Source organism: Ambystoma mexicanum, chromosome 6p (assembly GCF_040938575.1).
Source record: "Ambystoma mexicanum isolate Mex_15411 chromosome 6p, UKY_AmexF1_1, whole genome shotgun sequence".
Lineage (NCBI taxonomy): Eukaryota > Metazoa > Chordata > Amphibia > Caudata > Ambystomatidae > Ambystoma > Ambystoma mexicanum.
The window spans coordinates 1,218,699,079-1,218,716,638 of NC_090935.1; the positions used below are offsets into that span (position 1 = coordinate 1,218,699,079).

The 17,560-nt window shown below is 42.3% G+C and overlaps 1 protein-coding gene across 1 annotated transcript in view; it reads left to right on the plus strand.

Moving 5' to 3' along the window:
* LOC138510328 (uncharacterized) overlaps positions 1-17,560 on the plus strand; it is a 746,277-nt gene that overhangs the window by 209,828 nt on the left and 518,889 nt on the right. The gene's annotated exons all lie outside the window — the stretch shown is intronic.

Here is a 17,560-nt window from a genome sequence, read left to right on the forward strand (position 1 = left end):
TGTCCTCCCACGTATTCCTCATCTTTGAGATATGTTATCCAGCTGCAGCTGCTTGGGAATTTGTTTTGGCAGAGGGCGCTGTGCGTCGCTGGCATTGACTCGATGTCCCTCGAAGATGATGTCATCGAAGGCATATTTAGCAAGTGAAGCACCCATTGGCTTCGGTTCTGTTTTTCCACAACAGCTTTAGCTCTGAAGAAATATCGCGCACGTCTTCATCACTTTTGTGATGAACTTTGTTATTATCGAGAGACAATCAACACTGATAACCCCGAAGACTGGGTTCAAAAAGTGTTGCGACGTGGGTCAAAATGTCTTTGACCGATCCCCATCGTATCTGTGGTGCCTCGGAGCGGACCATAACACCTCGGACTGATCCAAGTGCCAGTCCATGACTGGAGAAGCCTTCAAGGAATGAAAGGAGAAGTTGAAGGTCGGCTGAATCCCTAAATCTCCTACCCAAACTAAGAAACCTTTGACCGACGAGTCAAGAGGTGACTCTCCTCAGAGGAGGAAGGCCCAATGGTTGGGATCGAGGAGTGGCTCCCACCACTCTTCTTCGTCCTCGAAGAAATCGGAGAGAAGGCACCATGGGTCGCCATTGTCGACTTCCTCATGGGATGCTTCTCCTGAGATGGTTTCTTGCCCAACCAAAAAATCCACTCCAGCTGAGTGGCAGGCCATCAGAGCAGAGATGCTCAAAATATTTGAAAAACAGAAGCCTGCAAGCCACGCTCCTACCGCGCCTTTGAAAGAAGCTGGGAAGGAAAGGGCTCAACCTAAATCCTGTGTGCCCTCAAGCCCGAGACAAAGGCCCGATCCGCATCAAGAGCGGTCGAAGCCTCAATCCGATGAAGTCTCATCGAAGGATCAGTCGAGCAAGACACATAAGTCAAGGTCGTCAACGTCATCGACACCTTCGACCCCGGGGGCACCTTTGATGCCAGTCAAACACTCGACATCAACGCCGAAGGCATCGATGCCAGCTTCGCCATCGACATCGAGCGCCTGATTAAAACCAACCTATGGCGCCAATGAAGAAAGTTTGGATGACTTTTACAGCGTTGAACCCCTTATTTACAAAATCTTCCATTGCTGAGAAAACCTATGTGCCATTACCGAGAAATGGCTATTTTAAGTCTCTTTCTTCCATACATGAAGAAAATGAGCAGTCAAATGATGAGGCTCCATTTGGCCTCCAATTTGGTAGGCCTAATGTACCTGAGAGTTTTATTGCAGTCAAGGTTGTGATAACCTACACCCTTTCCTCTCTCATTACTTTCCTCAATATCAAAAACATAAATGCACACTTACTGGTGGTTGGTTTCAATCTTTATTTGTACCTCCTCCAGTATGTGCGTCTTATCCAAAAAGTATTTCTATGACCACTGAGGTCAGACAACTGTAAATAGGCTGAATTTCTATTCACCCAGCAAGTTATTTGTTATATTGGGTATATAAAGCTTGGATTGATTACTTATACAATCCCTTTCATCTGTGTATGTAGGGTCTCGGAGTATATATTATCAGTCCAATACTACTACAACAATAGTCAACCGGTTTCAGCGGTGCAAGTTAGTAGCCGCTTTCTTCAGGACAAATGCTTCTTAGTATTGCATTCTTCGTGCAATTCAATTCTTTTCCATGGATGCTGAGAGGTATCTTCGGGCGTCCAATGGGCTTTAACGGGTTTGTCCCTGAGTCCTATGGGATTAAAAAACAAGGAAAAAGACTGATGTACTATCATCAGTCTTTCAGTGCTTTTTCGAGGTAAGTATCTTGTTTCCTCAAATGTAACTATTAATCCACATTCTATAGAGATGTTAGCCTTACCTATGTCTGTTTTGAGGTATCGTCTATATTCTTGCTGTATTGGAGTCTCGGAGGAGTCTATTATCACTTGACCAGCTTTCTGTGTCCTTTAGAATCTAAAAATAGATGGCATACAACTGCTGATATCTCTCATTCTGCTGGAGAATATCTTGGAAAGATAACTATATGCGGCTACTTCAAGGTTTTTACCTGTCTTGCATTTGTTTCTTGGTTCACAGTAGCTGTATAGAAGTTGTTCGTCTGTATCTGTGGAGCCTATAACAAACAAAAAGGCCCCGTCATCATAGAACCATGGTTCTTATCAGATATACATAGTTTATTTGTTATCTCGGAGGAAAAGTCCCTGTTCGTATGGGTCCCCACCATTTTACCTATTGTGCATACAATGGTAATTGATGTCTTGCTGTCTATAGCGGCATATTGATTTCAGTCCCATAATATGGAGGGATGTTATTTTGCCAATATCAGGATTGTCCCATTGAAATTAACGCAGTATATCAAAAAAGTATATTCATTGCATTGCATAGCAAACTACTTCGTCTAGGGCTGCATCTAACAATGAGATGATCATAGTGTTTTACGTCTATGTTTTCAAAATGACTGACGCCCCCCTCTTACCTCGTAGTTGCTTTCTCTTAGTCTGCACTGCGTCTCGTCTCCTGCTTGGCTATTATTGCGATCGCCATCTTGGATTTCGGCGTGTGTTTACATGGACAATGTAATCACGTGACTTTGTCGTGTTTAGATGAAACTCTCGTCCGTTTATATAACTATAAAGTGCCGGATATTTTAGTATCTAGAATGCACTCCCTGTATTACATTCATTTGTTGACTTGTTTAATCTGAGTTTTTTCTCAAAATGTTACGTCCATAAAGGACTACATTTTATCCCCGGATCTCTCGGGAATTGTAGTTCAACAGTGATGGCTCTGCTTTCTAATGGACAATGTGGTACATGATACACACTGTATTGATGTTGTGTTGATTTGCAATACAACATTTTTAATGATCATCAAGAAGGCAATTGTCTTTTTGTCCAAACGGGAGCTTTTTGTGACTTATTTTAGAATGCTCATATTTGCGGCGATCTTATATTCCGGTGCAGGCTGCATTATGGGATGTGTAGTGTAGTAGTGTTACACCACGTGTTTGACATGCAGGGCGGAAGCTGTTTCAGGCCATAGACAACAAAGTTATAGTCCTAAAGTAGTTAACATGTTTGTCATGGAAATCGGCAGTCACTCTTATATATAATGCAAAACTATATTGGCCGCAGAAAGTCTAAGCAGATATCTACTTAAATCGATGTCAGTACTGTCCATACCCTTATAGTGCAGGACACTGCATGTGACAGTTTTAGATTCATTTTTACAATTCATTTTTGCGCAAAAGAGTATGAGATGTTCTTGATCACTGAGAGGCTTACACTGGATTTCGATTAATTCAAGATGGATGTTATTATTATGAAATATAAAGACGGAATTGGAACTGTCTTCTTTGTACATTTCTTCTTTCATTGTACTGCCAGCGTTTGCCAGCAGATTTCCTCGTTTAAGCCAGACTTATGACTTTGAAGTCTGAAGATCCATAATTGTTCTCTTCTAAGTAGGAGTGCTGCTATGCTGCCACCTCTTTTTCGTACTCTAACTAGTTCAAGTATTGTCCAGGTAAGTTCATCTTCTGTATGTCCCATTTCGATGTAATGTTCGACAAGGGGTGCAGTTCGTTTCTTAGTCCTAATATTGGACCTATGTTCACCAATACGTGTCTTTATGGCCCTCGTGGTCATTCCAATGTATTTTTTATTACATGGACATTGGATCAGATATACCACATTTGTGGTGTTGCAATTTGTAAGATGTTTCTGTTGCCAGGGGTATTTCCAACCAATGTCGATAGAAGTTGTGCGTTTAGTGAATCTACATACAGAGCAATTCCCACATGGTGTATGGCCCAGTGGTCTAGACGTATTCCATAGTGTCTGTGTATTCATATTGCTCGGTTCTTCTTTGTATGTATGTACTAAACAATCCCTGAGATTTTTCCTTCTTTTTATCGCGAATAAAGGTTCTGGTAAGCTGTTCTCTCCCACATGCAGTATGTGCCATGCTTTGCAAATTTCTTTTTTCAATCAATTAGTGACTGCTGAGTGGCTGAAAACTGCTGTGATCTTGTTATCACCTCTGCCTCTCTTATCATGTTGTATGAGAGTTGTTTCTCTAGGTATATTCCTAGCGCTCTTTCTGGCTTGTTTAATGATTCTGTGGGGATAATGTCTATCCTTAAGATTGTTAGCTAATCTTTCTGATTGTTGATCATACTCTCTTCTAGTCGTGCAGTTCCTTCTAAATCGGAGGAACTGTATGAACGGGAGGTTTTCTTTCAGTGATCTTTGATGATAGCTGTTATAATCAAGAAGGGAATTTCTGTCTGTTGGTTTTTGGAAGACAGTAGTTTCAAAAGATTGCCCTATCTTCATGATTTTCAGGTCTAGAAAAGTGGCTTCTGTTTTGCTAGCTTCATGTGTAAATTAGAGGTAAGGGTTTAATTCATTAATCCAGCAAATAAAGTTATCTAGAGTTGACCTGTCTCCATCAAATAGCAGTAGAATATCGTCAATGTATCGACGCCAACTCACAATGTTCTTAATGAATGGATTACTCTCAGGGTAAATATATCTCTCCTCAAAATCTGCAACATATAAGTTGGCTAAGGTGGGTGCAAAAGTTGCACCCATCGCTGTTCCGGCTATTTGTTCATAATAGCTTTCTTTGTTGAGGAAATAGTTCTTCGTTAATACTATCTCTGCCAGTTGCATTATTAGCAAGATAGGCATATTGAGGGATTTGGTTTGTAGTACCTTTCGATAACTAATAAGGTTTCTCTTTGTGGAATTTTGGAATACAATGATTCTATATCCATTGTTACAATGAAGACGTCAGGGCTTATTAGTTGGAGGTTTTCCAGATGTACAAGGACTGCCGTAGTGTCTTTGGTTTATGAACACATCTTGCTGATTTCTTCTCTTAGGAAGAAGTCAGTAAATTGTGATGGAGGTTCTAATATGAAACCAATTCCAGATACTATTGGTCGTCCAGGTGGTGGAGACACCCCCTTATGGATCTTGGGCAGAGCGTAGAAGGCAGGTCGCCTGGGATTTTGTGGACTCAAAAAGGCTGCTTCTTTCACACTTATGTGTCCTTCGGCTTCTGCTTCTTCTATGATAGGGTTGATCATATTCCCAAGTTTGTCAGTTGTTTCACGCCCCAATTTTTTATATGTAGTGCGATCTTCAATAAGGGTATTGACCATCCCTTCATAGTCTTGTTTATTCATGATGACAATAGCTTCCCCTTTATCAGCCGATTTTATGACTATTTCATCATTAGTCTGTAATTCTTTCTATGCTCTGATTTCTATTTTAGTCATATTGTGGAAATCGCTAGTTGTATCTGCCTCAATTTCTGCTAGTTTTTTTAGAATTAGTTTCTCAAAGGTCTGTGATTCCACTGTCGCATGGGGAGGAGGATAATATGTGGATTTGTTATGGAGTCCTGTGATATCGCGTATTCCTTCATATCTATTTTTAGAGAAGTATTGTTTCAACCTAATTCTACTCATGAGCTGCGTTATCCCTATTCTAGCCTGGAAAGGGTCATGTGTAGCAATGGGTATGAAAGACAGCCCTTTTTGAAGGATTCTTTAGTGTGTAGGTGATAGGGGGAGAGTAGAAAGGTTCATGACCAGTGATTCTTTCTCAATTTGCTCTGGGTGCGTTCTCATTCTTGTGGGGCATTCTGTTGGTACCATCCCCTCCCTCTGTTCCTGGTGACCCTGGGTAACTGCTCCTGCCACCACCCTCTGAATCGTCCACAGCCTCTTGGGGCCTGAAAACCCTGAGTTTTTCCACCTCGATTCTGTTCTTGGTCTTCAAAACGTAGGTTTTTGTTGGTCCTGCCTGTGTCTTCGTCCGAACTGCCACTGGAGAAATTCCAATTTCCAGGTCTAGGTCTATTTCTTTGCTGGTTTGGTCTCCCTCTCGTGCGGCCCATGTTTAGTGTATTGGTATTCTGTTCCTGTTCTTCGTAATAAGCATCCATCGTATAGGGATACTTCTTTTCATGTGTAAATGCTAGAATATCTTTTTTCAGCTTTGTCACTTTTTTATTCAGGTTCAACTCTTTAAATTCTTTGATGGTTTTGTCCAGGGTTGCCATACTTTTAGGATAGTCACCTATGATCATTTTGGCTGTTATTGCGTCCTGTTTTGTAATGATTTCGTTCATTATTCTCTCTGATACTGTTTTTGCAGTGTTAAAAATAAGAATGAGCCAGTCTCTTGTACATTTATTCGCTATGAAACTCCAATCTTTCCCAAATTGGAGTTCCTCCAGAAAAATTATGGGTTCAATTCTGATAATCAGTCCATTAGGTGCTATGTGGGTCTGAAGATATTCAGTCATGATGGCCCCATGGAGTTCCGTTCTAATCAGTTTTTTCCGTAAGATCTCTAGTTCATTCCAATCATCTCCTTTGGTAGCTATTGCAGCTTGTTGTTCTATGCCAAGTATAGATGGATTGGCCAGTATTCCTTCTATAGGTTCCTCTGCAAAGGCCAAATATGTGGCCTCTGCCATTGTGTCTCTGATGATCACTTTTCTAGAAAGCCGCACTCAAGCGTGATATCCACGTTTATCCTTGTTAGTAATTCATAATATTTATAGTGTCCTCCTGGTACACTGACTCGCGTCGTGAACCTTACTACTCTCCCCCTATCACCTGCACACGTAAGAGTCCTTCAAAAAGGGCTGTCTTTTGTACCCACTGCTACACATGACCCTTTCCAGGCTAGAATAGAGATAACGCAGCTCATGAGAAAAATTAGGTTGAAACAATACTTCTCTAAAAACAGCTATGAAGGAATACGCGATATCACAGGACTCCATAACAAATCCACATATTATCCTCCTCCCCATGCGATAACAGTGGAATCACAGACCTTTGAGAAACTAATTCTAAAAAAACGAGCAGAAATTGAGGCAGATACAACTAGCGATTTCCACAATATGACTAAAATAGAAATCAGAGCATTGAAAGAATTACAAACTAATGATGAAATAGTCATAAAATCGGCTGATAAAGGGGGAGCTATTGTCATCATGAATAAACAAGACTATGAAGGGATGGTCAATACCCTAATTGAAGATCGCACTACATATAAAAAATTGGGGAGTGACCCAACTGACAAACTTAGGAATATGATCAACCCTATCATAGAAGAAGCAGAAGCCGAAGGACACATAAGTGCGAAAGAAGCAGCCTTTTTGAGTCCACAAAATCCCAGGTGACCTGCCTTCTACGCTCTGCCCAAGATCCATAAGGGGGTGTCGCCACCACCTGGATGACCAATAGTATCTGGAATTGGTTCCATATTAGAACCTCTATCACAATTTAATGACTTCTTCCTAAGAGAAGAAATCAGGAAGATGCGTTCATATACCAAAGACACTACGGCAGTCCTTGTACATCTGGAAAGCCTCCACCTAACAAGCCCTGACGTCTTCATTGTACAATGGATATAGAATCATTGTATTCCAAAATTCCACAAAGAGAAACCTTATTAGTTATCGAAAAGGTACTACAAACCAAATCCCTCAATATGCCTATCTCGCTAATAATGCAACTGGCAGAGATAGCATTAATGAAGAACTATTTCCTCAACAAAGAAAGCTATTATGAACAAATAGCCGGAACAGCGATGGGTGCAACTTTTGCACCCACCTAAGCCAACTTATATGTTGCAGATTTTGAGGAGAGATATATTTACCCTGAGAGTAATCCATTGATTAAGAACATTGTGAGTTGGTGTCGATACATTGACGATATTCTACTGCTATTTGATGGAGACAGGTCAACTCTAGATAACTTTATTTGCTGGATTAATGAATTAAACCCTTACCTCAAATTTGCACATGAAGCTAGCAAAACAGAAGCCACTTTTCTAGACCTGAAAATCATGAAGATAGGGCAATCTTTTGAAACTACTGTCTTCCAAAAACCAACAGACAGAAATTCCCTTCTTGATTATAACAGCTATCATCAAAGATCACTGAAAGAAAACCTCCCGTTCAGACAGTTCCTCCGATTTAGAAGGAACTGCACGACTAGAATAGAGTATGATCAACAATCAGAAAGATTAGCTAACAATCTTAAGGATAGACATTATCCCCACAGAATCATTAAACCAGCCAGAAAGAGGGCTAGGAATATACCTAGAGAGACAACTCTCATACAACATGATAAGAGAGGCAGAGGTGATAACAAGATCACAGCAGTTTTCAGCCACTCAGCAGTCACTAATCGATTGAAAAAAGAAATTCGCAAAGCATGGCACATACTGAATGTGGGAGAGAACAGCTTACCAGAACCTTTATTTGCGATAAAAAGAAGGAAACATCTCAGGGATTGTTTAGTACATACATACAAAGAAGAACCGAGCAATATGAATACACAGACACTATGGCATACGTCTAGACCACTGGGCCGTACACCATGTGGGAATTGCTCTGTATTTAGATTCACTAAACGCACAACTTCTATCGACATAGGTTGGAAATACCCCTGGCAACAGAAACATCTTACAAATTGCAACACCACAAATGTGGTATATCCGATCCAATGTCCATGTAATAAAAAATACATTGGAATGACCAAGAGGGCCATAAAGACACGTATTGGTGAACATAGGTCCAATATTAGGACTAAGAAACACACTGCACCCCTTGTCGAACATTACATCGAAATGGGACATCCAGAAGATGAACTTACCTGGACAATACTTGAACTAGTTAGAGTACCAAAAAGAGGTGGCAGCATAGCAGCACTCTTACTTAGAAGAGAACAATTATGGATCTTCAGACTTCAAAGTCATAAGTCTGGCTTAAACGAGGAAATCTGCTGGCAAACCTTGGCAGTACAATGAAAGAAGAAATGCACAAAGAAGACAGTTCCAATTCTGTCTTTATATTTCATAATAATAACATCCATCTTGAATTAATCGAAATCCAGTTTAAGCCTCTCAGTTATCAAGAACATCTCATACTCTTTTGCACAAAAAAGAATTGTAAAAATGAATCTAAAATTGTCACATGCAGTATCCTGCACTATAAGGGTATGGACAGTTCTGACATCGATTTAAGTAGATATCTGCTTAGACTTTCTGCGGCCAATATAGTTTTGCATTATATATAAGAGTGACCGCCGATTTCCATGACAAACATGTTAACTACTTTAGGACTATAACTTTGTTGTCTATGGCCTGAAACAGCTTCCGCCCTGCATGTCAAACACGTGGTGTAACACTACCACACTACATATCCCATAATGCAGCCTGCACCGGAATATAAGATCGCAGCAAATATGAGCGTTCTAAAATAAGTCACAAAAAGCTCCCGTTTGGACAAAAAGACAATTGCCATCTTGATGATCATTAAAAGTTTTGCATTGCAAATCAACACAACATCAATAGAGTGTGTATCATGCACCACATTATCCATTGGAAAGCGGAGCCATCACCGTTGAACTACAATTCCCGAGAGATCCGGGGATAAAATGTAGCCTTTATGGACGTAACATTTTGAGAAAAAACTCAGATTAAACAAGTCAACAAATGAATGTAATACAGGGAGTGCATTCTAGATACTAAAATATCCGGCACTTTATAGTTATATAAACGGACCAGAGTTTCATCTAAACACAACAAAGTCACGTGATTACATTGTCCATGTAAACACACGCCGAAATTCAAGATGGCGATCGCAATAATAACCAAGCAGGAGACGAGACGCAGTGCAGACTAAGAGAAAGCAACTACGATGTAAGAGGGGGCCGTCAGTCATTTTGAAAACATAGACATAAAACACTATAAGCATCTCATTGTTAGATGCGGCCATAGACAAAGTAGTTTGCTATGCAATGCAATGAATATACTTTTTTGACATACCGCGTTAATTTCAATGGGACAATCCTGATATTGGCAAAATAACATCCCTTCATATTATGGGACTGAAATCAATATGCTGCTATAGACAGCGAGACATCAATTACCATTGTATGCACAATAGGTAAAATGGTGGGGACCCATACGAACAGGGACTTTTCCTCCGAGATAACAAATAAAGTATGTATATCTGATAAGAACCGTGGTTCTATGATGATGGGGCCTTTTTGTTTGTTATAGGCTCCATAGATACAGACGAACAACTTCTATACAGCTACTGTGAACCAAGACACAAATGCAAGACAGGTAAAAACCTTGAAATAGCCGCATATAGTTATCTTTCCAAGATATTCTCCAGCAGAATGAGAGATATCAGCAGTTGTATGCCATCTATTTTTAGATTCTAAAGGACACAGAAAGCTGGTCAAGTGATAATAGACTCCTCCGAGACTCCAATACAGCAAGAATATAGACGATACCTCAAAACAGACATAGGTAAGGCTAACATCTCTATACAATGTGGATTAATAGTTACATTAGAGGAAACAAGATACTTACCTTGAAAAAGCACTCAAAGACTGATGATAGTACATCTGTCTTTTTCCTTGTTTTTGAATCCCATAGGACTCGGGGACAAACCCGTTAAAGCCCAATGGACGCCCGAAGATACCTGTCAGCATCCATGGAAAAGAAATGAATTGCACGCAGAATGCAATACTAAGAAGCATTCGTCCTGAAGAAAGTGGCTACTAACTTGCACCGCTGAAACCGGTTGACTACTGTAGTAGTATAAAGTGAGAGTAACCCGGAAAGAGACTGCGCCAAATCTTTGCAGAAAGCGTTTATTGTTCAAAAATGCCCTTAAAGAAGATGACACGTGTTTCGGTCCTCCAAGGACCTTTTTCAAATCAGGGCTAATGGTTTATCTTGAAACCATGTAAGTGCCCCTGTCACACAGTGTGAAAAACAAGCTTCCATATATTGAACGGGTTAATCCCTGCTGTTCCTATTCCAAGCGTTCGATCGCAAAGTTGCTAAGAATCTCGAGGGGGGCCGAAACACGTGTCATCTTTTTTAAGGGCATTTTTGAACAATAAACGCTTCCTGCAAAGATTTGGCGCAGTCTCTTTCCAGGTTACTCTCACTTTATATTCTTCAAGGGGTCTTTCATTTGACTAAACCCTGCACCTGGTGAGACGCGACTCAATGGACTCATTATACTGATTGGAGCAACTTCGTTTTTCTTTCATTATTATCAGATGTCGCCAAGTTAGACCAAACATTTCAAGCCAAGATCTTTTTGATGAACCTATTGTTGTAGTAGTATTGGACTGATAATCCATACTCCGAGACCCTATATACACAGATGAAAGGGATCCTATAAGTAATCAATCCAAGCTGTAAATACCCAATATAACAAATAACTTACTGGATGAATAGAAATTCAGCTTTTTTACAGTTCTCTGACCTCAGTGGTCATAGAAATACTTTTTTGGATAAGACGCACATACTGGAGGAGGTACAAATAAAGATTGAAACCAACCACCAGTAAGTGTGCATTTATGTTTTAGATATTGAGGAAAGTAATGAGAGAGGAAAGGGTGAGGACCTCTATATTACCTTGTAGGTGGCGCACCAACACATAGGGCTGGCTCTATCTACACAATAGATATTTTACACACAGGGCTAGTACTAGTTATGATAGGGACACAGCTGCAGGAATAACTTTTAAATACATTTCCTTCTGTTTATAATGTGTTAAAAGATTAGGGTACAAACAGGAAGTGATTACCTGTCGACTCCATTTTGTAACTGTGATAACCTACAGACTGCAAGTGGGGTGGATACCTCACCTGAGTTGGAGTTTGGGAGACGAGAGGCTGCCGAGCATGCAGATGCGTCCTACAGACAACTCATGTCTAAGGTAGTGGACTACATGGGGTGGAGTAGGCCTCCATTGCCATTTGAACAAGATGATCTAACAGACATCTTAGATAAAGGTCTACAGTCAGATCCCATATTACCATTTCATATTGCCTTTCAGAAAAGGGTGGCAACGAATTGGGAAGACACTGGAAACCAAACCGGCTGTTAATAAAAGCTTGAATAAGATGTACCGCCCTTCCAGTAGTGACCCTGGCAACCTGTCAAAACACCACACTCCAGAGAGTCTGGTGGTGCAGGCAGCTACTGCAACATCTAAGCAAGCGGTTTACCCTACCATCCCTCCAGATAGGGATGAAAAACGAGTAGATGGATGGGCAAAGAAGGTTTTTTTCCGCAGGGAGCATGGCACTCAAATCTGCCAACTCCACATGTGCCCTCGCAAAGTTGACGTTCACTCTATGGGACTGCATTTCCATGGCGGCACAGCACATTCCCAAAGGGATGAAAGAGACAGGCTCTTAGCCATAGTTAGAGACGGCAAAGAAGCCATATGTGAGTCTCTTCAGTCAGGTTTGGATTCTGCTGATAGCATAAGCAGAGCCATGGCTACCAGTGCTGTTATGCACAGTTTTGCATGGTTGCAGAAGTCAGGTTTTGCACCGGAGGCTGACGAGAGTCTTGAGAAGTTGCTGACCTCGAAGGCGGCAGCCAAATCTTTAGGCGCCGCTATTAGGCAACCTTAGACTTTTCGACCTAGTGGACAACTTTGGAGGGGTAGATCTTTTTGCTACTTCTCCTCAGTCAGAAGGGCGAGAGGAATGGCCAGTCAATGGGGCCAAAGAAGATTTCTTAGCGGTGGATGCGGAAGGGGTGCAGAGCCAACTCAAGCAGGGGCTTCTTAACCATCTGCCGCTGCATCAGTCGCCTCAAAACCCCTCTGAGGTCTTGAGTCACACGTCACCAGTGGGGGCAGACTGTCTCAGCATCTAGAAGAATGGTGAGACATTACTTTGGATGCGTGGGCCTTGGAAACCGTAGCCCAAGGTTACTGCCTTCCTTTTATACAGAGACCCCACAACAATACACCAGGAACTACTCTTTGAGGATTCCAGACCCGTTCCTTGTGTAGGAGATTTTAACCCTGTTAGAGAAAGGTGCTATAGAACCAGTGCCTGTAGCGGAGAGGAACAAGGGTTGGTATTCCCCTTATTTCCTAATACTCAAGAAGGACGGAGGACTGAGACCCATCTTGCAATTGAGATACTTGAACAAGTTCCTCAGGAAGGACAAGTTCAAGATGGTCACAATTTCTCAGATCCTTCAGGCCATCCAGCTCCAGGATTGGTTGGTGTCATTGGACCTTCAGGATGCTTATTTTCATGTGCCAATCCATCTCAAGCACAGAAAATACCTGAGGTTCGCAGTTGGTGGTTCTCATTATCAATTTCCAGTTCTGCAATTCGGGCTGACCTCCGCCTCAAGGGTTTTCACCAAACTGATGGCGGTGGTGGCAGTGAGTCTCAGGAGAGGGGGTGTTGAGGTCTATCCCTACCTGGACGATTGGCTGATCAGGGCACATTCTCCAGAACAAGTCCTGGATCATCTCAACGTCACCTGTCACTCCCTTCACAGACTGGGCTTCTCCCTCAGATACAAGAAGTCCCATATGACACCTTCTCAGAAACTCCAATTCATCGGAGCTGTTCTGGATACATCCTTGGGAAAGAGCTTGCCACCCGAGGGGAGGGCTCAAGACATTCTTCAGATGGTCACCAAATTTCAAAGTGCCCAGTGTCTCCCGGCCTTCGATGTCTTGAGGTTGCTCGGCCTCATGGCAGCCTGCATTTTTTTTAGTGCCAGAGGCACGCCTGAGAATGAGATCCCTTCAATAGGCTCTATGAACTCAATGGTCCCAGTTCTCAGGAAAGATGTCGGACCTACTGCAGGTTCCCAGCAGGGTCACACAGGATCTTCTGTGGTGGGCCTGCAAGGACAAGATTCTGAAGGGAGAACAATTTTGGCAACCATGGCCGAAGATAACCGTAGTAACGGATGCCTCACTCATGGGTTGGGGAGCCCATACCAATGATCTGACAGTCAGCGGTCGTTGGTCTCCATCGGAGTCCAAACTACATATCAATCTTTTGGAGCTGAGGACAATCAGACTAGCGCTGAAGGCCTTCCTGCCCTGTGTACGGGGAAAGAATGTCCTGATAATGATGGGCAACACAGTGTCCATGTAATACCTCAACAAGAGAGGAGGTGTGGGGTCACTACCACTGTGCAGAGAGGCAATGCAGCTCTGGTACTGGGCAATACAAGAATGAATCTCCCTATCAGCAGTTCACCTAGCCGGAGAGGAGAAAACAGCTGCAGACGCTCTGAGCAGGCAGAGCACAGTCTCCCACAAGTGGGAACTAGCTCAGGAAGTCCTTCAAGCTGTTTGTGACAGGTATCAACCGGAAGTGTGTACTGTACTGCTCCAGGGAATTTCCTTCAAGAAGAGCTCTAGGAGACATGTTTGTGGTGGACTGGGAATTTCCACTCCTGTACGCCGTTCCTCCAGTCCCCGTCATTCCTCACATGATCAGGAGGTTGTGAAAGTTTGGGATACACATGATCCTAATTGCCCCAGATTGGGCCAGGAGGACGTGGTACCCAGATCTTCTGTACATGTCCATCTGTCCTCCAATACGTCTTCCACAAAGAGAGGAAATTTTCTCGCGAGAGGAGGGTCGGGTTCTCCATCCAGAGGTCAAGACACTCAACCTTCACGTGTGGTTTCTGAAATGCTAAAACACATGGATTGGGACCTCCCGGTTTATGTAATGGCCAGCAACTAAGTCTGTTGACATTGTAATAAATTCTGCAACTGGTGCAGAGAAAAGAATGTAGATCCTTTTCTATGTAAAACACCGGATGTCCTATCCTTTTTACTATCTTGAGCCAATCTGGGGCTCCAGATTGGTACCATTTAAGGATATTTGGCGGCACTGTCATACTTAAAAATTCAACTGGTGACACAATTTCTAAAGGTGCTCACTAATGTGCTCCCCCATCTCCTTTCCAGTTTGGGACTTTAATATGTTTCTGAAATTCCTAATGTGTGCACCTTTTGAACTTTTACACTCATGTCCTTTAAGGTTGTTAACCCTTAAAACCCTTCTATTGGTAGCTCTGACAACAGCCTGTAGAGTGAGCGAGTTGCAGGCACTTTCGTCCAAGCCGCTCTTTACTATCTTCCACAAGGATAGGGTTGTTCTAAGGGTCAAACCTTCATTTTTACCCAAAATCATTTCTGATTTCCACATAGGACAAAGCATTGTTCTGCCTTCTTTCTATCCCCCCCTCATCCTAGCAAGCAGGAGGATGAGAGATTACATAGGTTGGACCCTTGTAGAGCTTTAAGCTTTTATATATCTAGACTGTCAAAGATCTGTATTGATCAGCTTTTCATTGGCTATACAGGCCACAAACTGGGTCAGGCGGTCTCTAAGCAGACCTTATCCAGATGGATCAGTCTTGCCATTTCAGAATGTTACAGGTTGGCAGGAAAGGAGCCTCTGGAAGGTTTAAGGGCCCGGCCCATTCCACCAGGGGCATGGCTACCCCTACTGCCCTGAAAAGGGGTGTACCAATAACAAATATTTGTGAAGCGGCAACGTGGTCTACTATCCACACGTTCACAAAGTATTACTGCCTGGAATCTTCACTCGATCAGGATGGTAGCTTTGTTAAAGCAGTCCTGCACTCGGTTCATAAAAACAATTAAAATCAAATTCTACTCCTGCCTTCAAATCAAATACTGCTTTCGGCGTCTATCAAAGATGATGAGTATGTGGGAGGGCACAATCCATTCGAAGAACAAGTTACTTACCCCTGGTAACGTTCTTTCGACTGGATGATCCTCCCACGTATTCCTCATCGCCCTCCCAGCCTACCCCACAGTAGAATTTCCTATCCTATTACAGCTTTCGTTCCTTCAAGGCTGAGTACTGTAATTCCCGTGCTTTTGCAGGTATTTCTGCTGTAAGTGAAAATAAACAGAACTGAACCCAATGGGTGCTTCGCGTGCTATATATGCCTTCGATTACATCATCCTCAAGACTGAGGCCTCCGAGGGACATCGAGTCGACACCATCGAAGCACAATGCCTTCTGCCTAAAATAAAATTCCAAAGCAGCTAAAGCTGGTTAACATATATCTTAGATGAGGACTACGTGGGAGGAACATCCAGTCGAAAGCACATTACCAGGGGAAAGCAACTTATTTGTCTACTGATCTCTACCCATCTAGCTTCACATAGACATAAATTGACCACACAAAATTGGTAAACAGCTATAATGTTGTTTCTGATACATTATTTAATTGCAATATTGGTATGTCTCCAGTAGTATTCATTTTAACATCAATCGGTGGCTACTTACTGGATGCAGTTAGTCAAATTAGCTCATTTCTCACTGTGATTCGCTTCTAGTCTTACTTCCGGGGATATTGATTTCCAAAGTTCGGGGAGTTGTTTCCATTTATAAGTTGATTAGGTGAGTATGGCACCTGTCCTGGAGGTAAAGGGGTGCATTTGTATACACGTGGGTCTATGTTCCAGGTGGCTTTTCTGGTGTTGCAATGAAACTTAAGTTCTATGCAGTAAGGGCATAGGAGCCATTGAGGTGTCTGGGGTGCAATAGGGGTGTGATCTCTTTTTTTCAGTCTGAGAATCTCTCTATTCTTTTGGAGGGCCAGTGTTCATGCTGCTGAAATAGTCCAGTTGGAAATGAATAGGGCCTGAATTATCTGGATTTTTTGTTGTGTGCCAGGGGATGATATGATACCACCCTGAATCTGACGACGGCAACAACAGTTGCTGGACACTGGTGCTTTTGTCTTTTATCAGGGAAGATGTAGGATCAACATTATCCCAATATTTCAGACTTTAAACACTGAAGGTGAGAAGCGACCCTGATCACTCAGCCAAGATCTTGGAATGTCTAATGCTTGAGCTGGACCACAGAGCAGGTTTTCTGGTGTCGGAGCGCTTTGTCAGAGACAGCTGTCTGACAGCTACGTTAGCACACATAGGACGTTTGTCCTGAAGATGTATTTGCAATTGGGTAGCATAAGAATACATATTAAAAGGCAGATTAAAGTATTCAATATGTTCGATCAGAGGGCTGATGTACACATGGAAGTGCCAGGGTGGAAGAGATGATTGCTGGGAACCCCATAGTTTTGGGCTGTGGGATGGAGACACACATTGCCCTCTTTAACTTTGCGGTGCAGTCTATCAGGAAGCAAGTAAACTGTAAAAGGGTTGCACATTCTATGCCCAGCTATTGTTTCCAGTCAGAAAGCATAATGGAGTGATCTACCGTATCATATGCCGCCCTGAGGTTCGGAAGAATGACTGCTGTATGTTGACTGTCTTTGGTATTTTTCACATGTTCTTCTTTGGTATCTAGCATAGTGCATTCCATGCTTATTCCTGGCTATAACCAAGATAATTTGTCAAGGAATAGTACATTGGAGTCACTGTAGCCTTGATGTTTTTAATGGACGTGTGTTTCAAAATTTAAGCCTCAAAATGGAGGCTAGTCAAGGGCCAGTAATTGGCTAAGATAGAGGCGTTTGCATTGCTCTTTTTAGGGAGGTGAGTAACCAGTACAGACTTGGGGGCAGGTGCCAGCCTCCCTGGGGTGGAGGATTGATGCAGTAGGATGGTTTCCCGGGTGAGAGGTCAGGGATTTTTCAAGGTGGCAGGATTACCAGATAGTTTGTGCTTTGGAGATTTTCATCTTGCTCATTGCTTTGAGGGTGTGCATGATATGTGTGTTGAACATAACT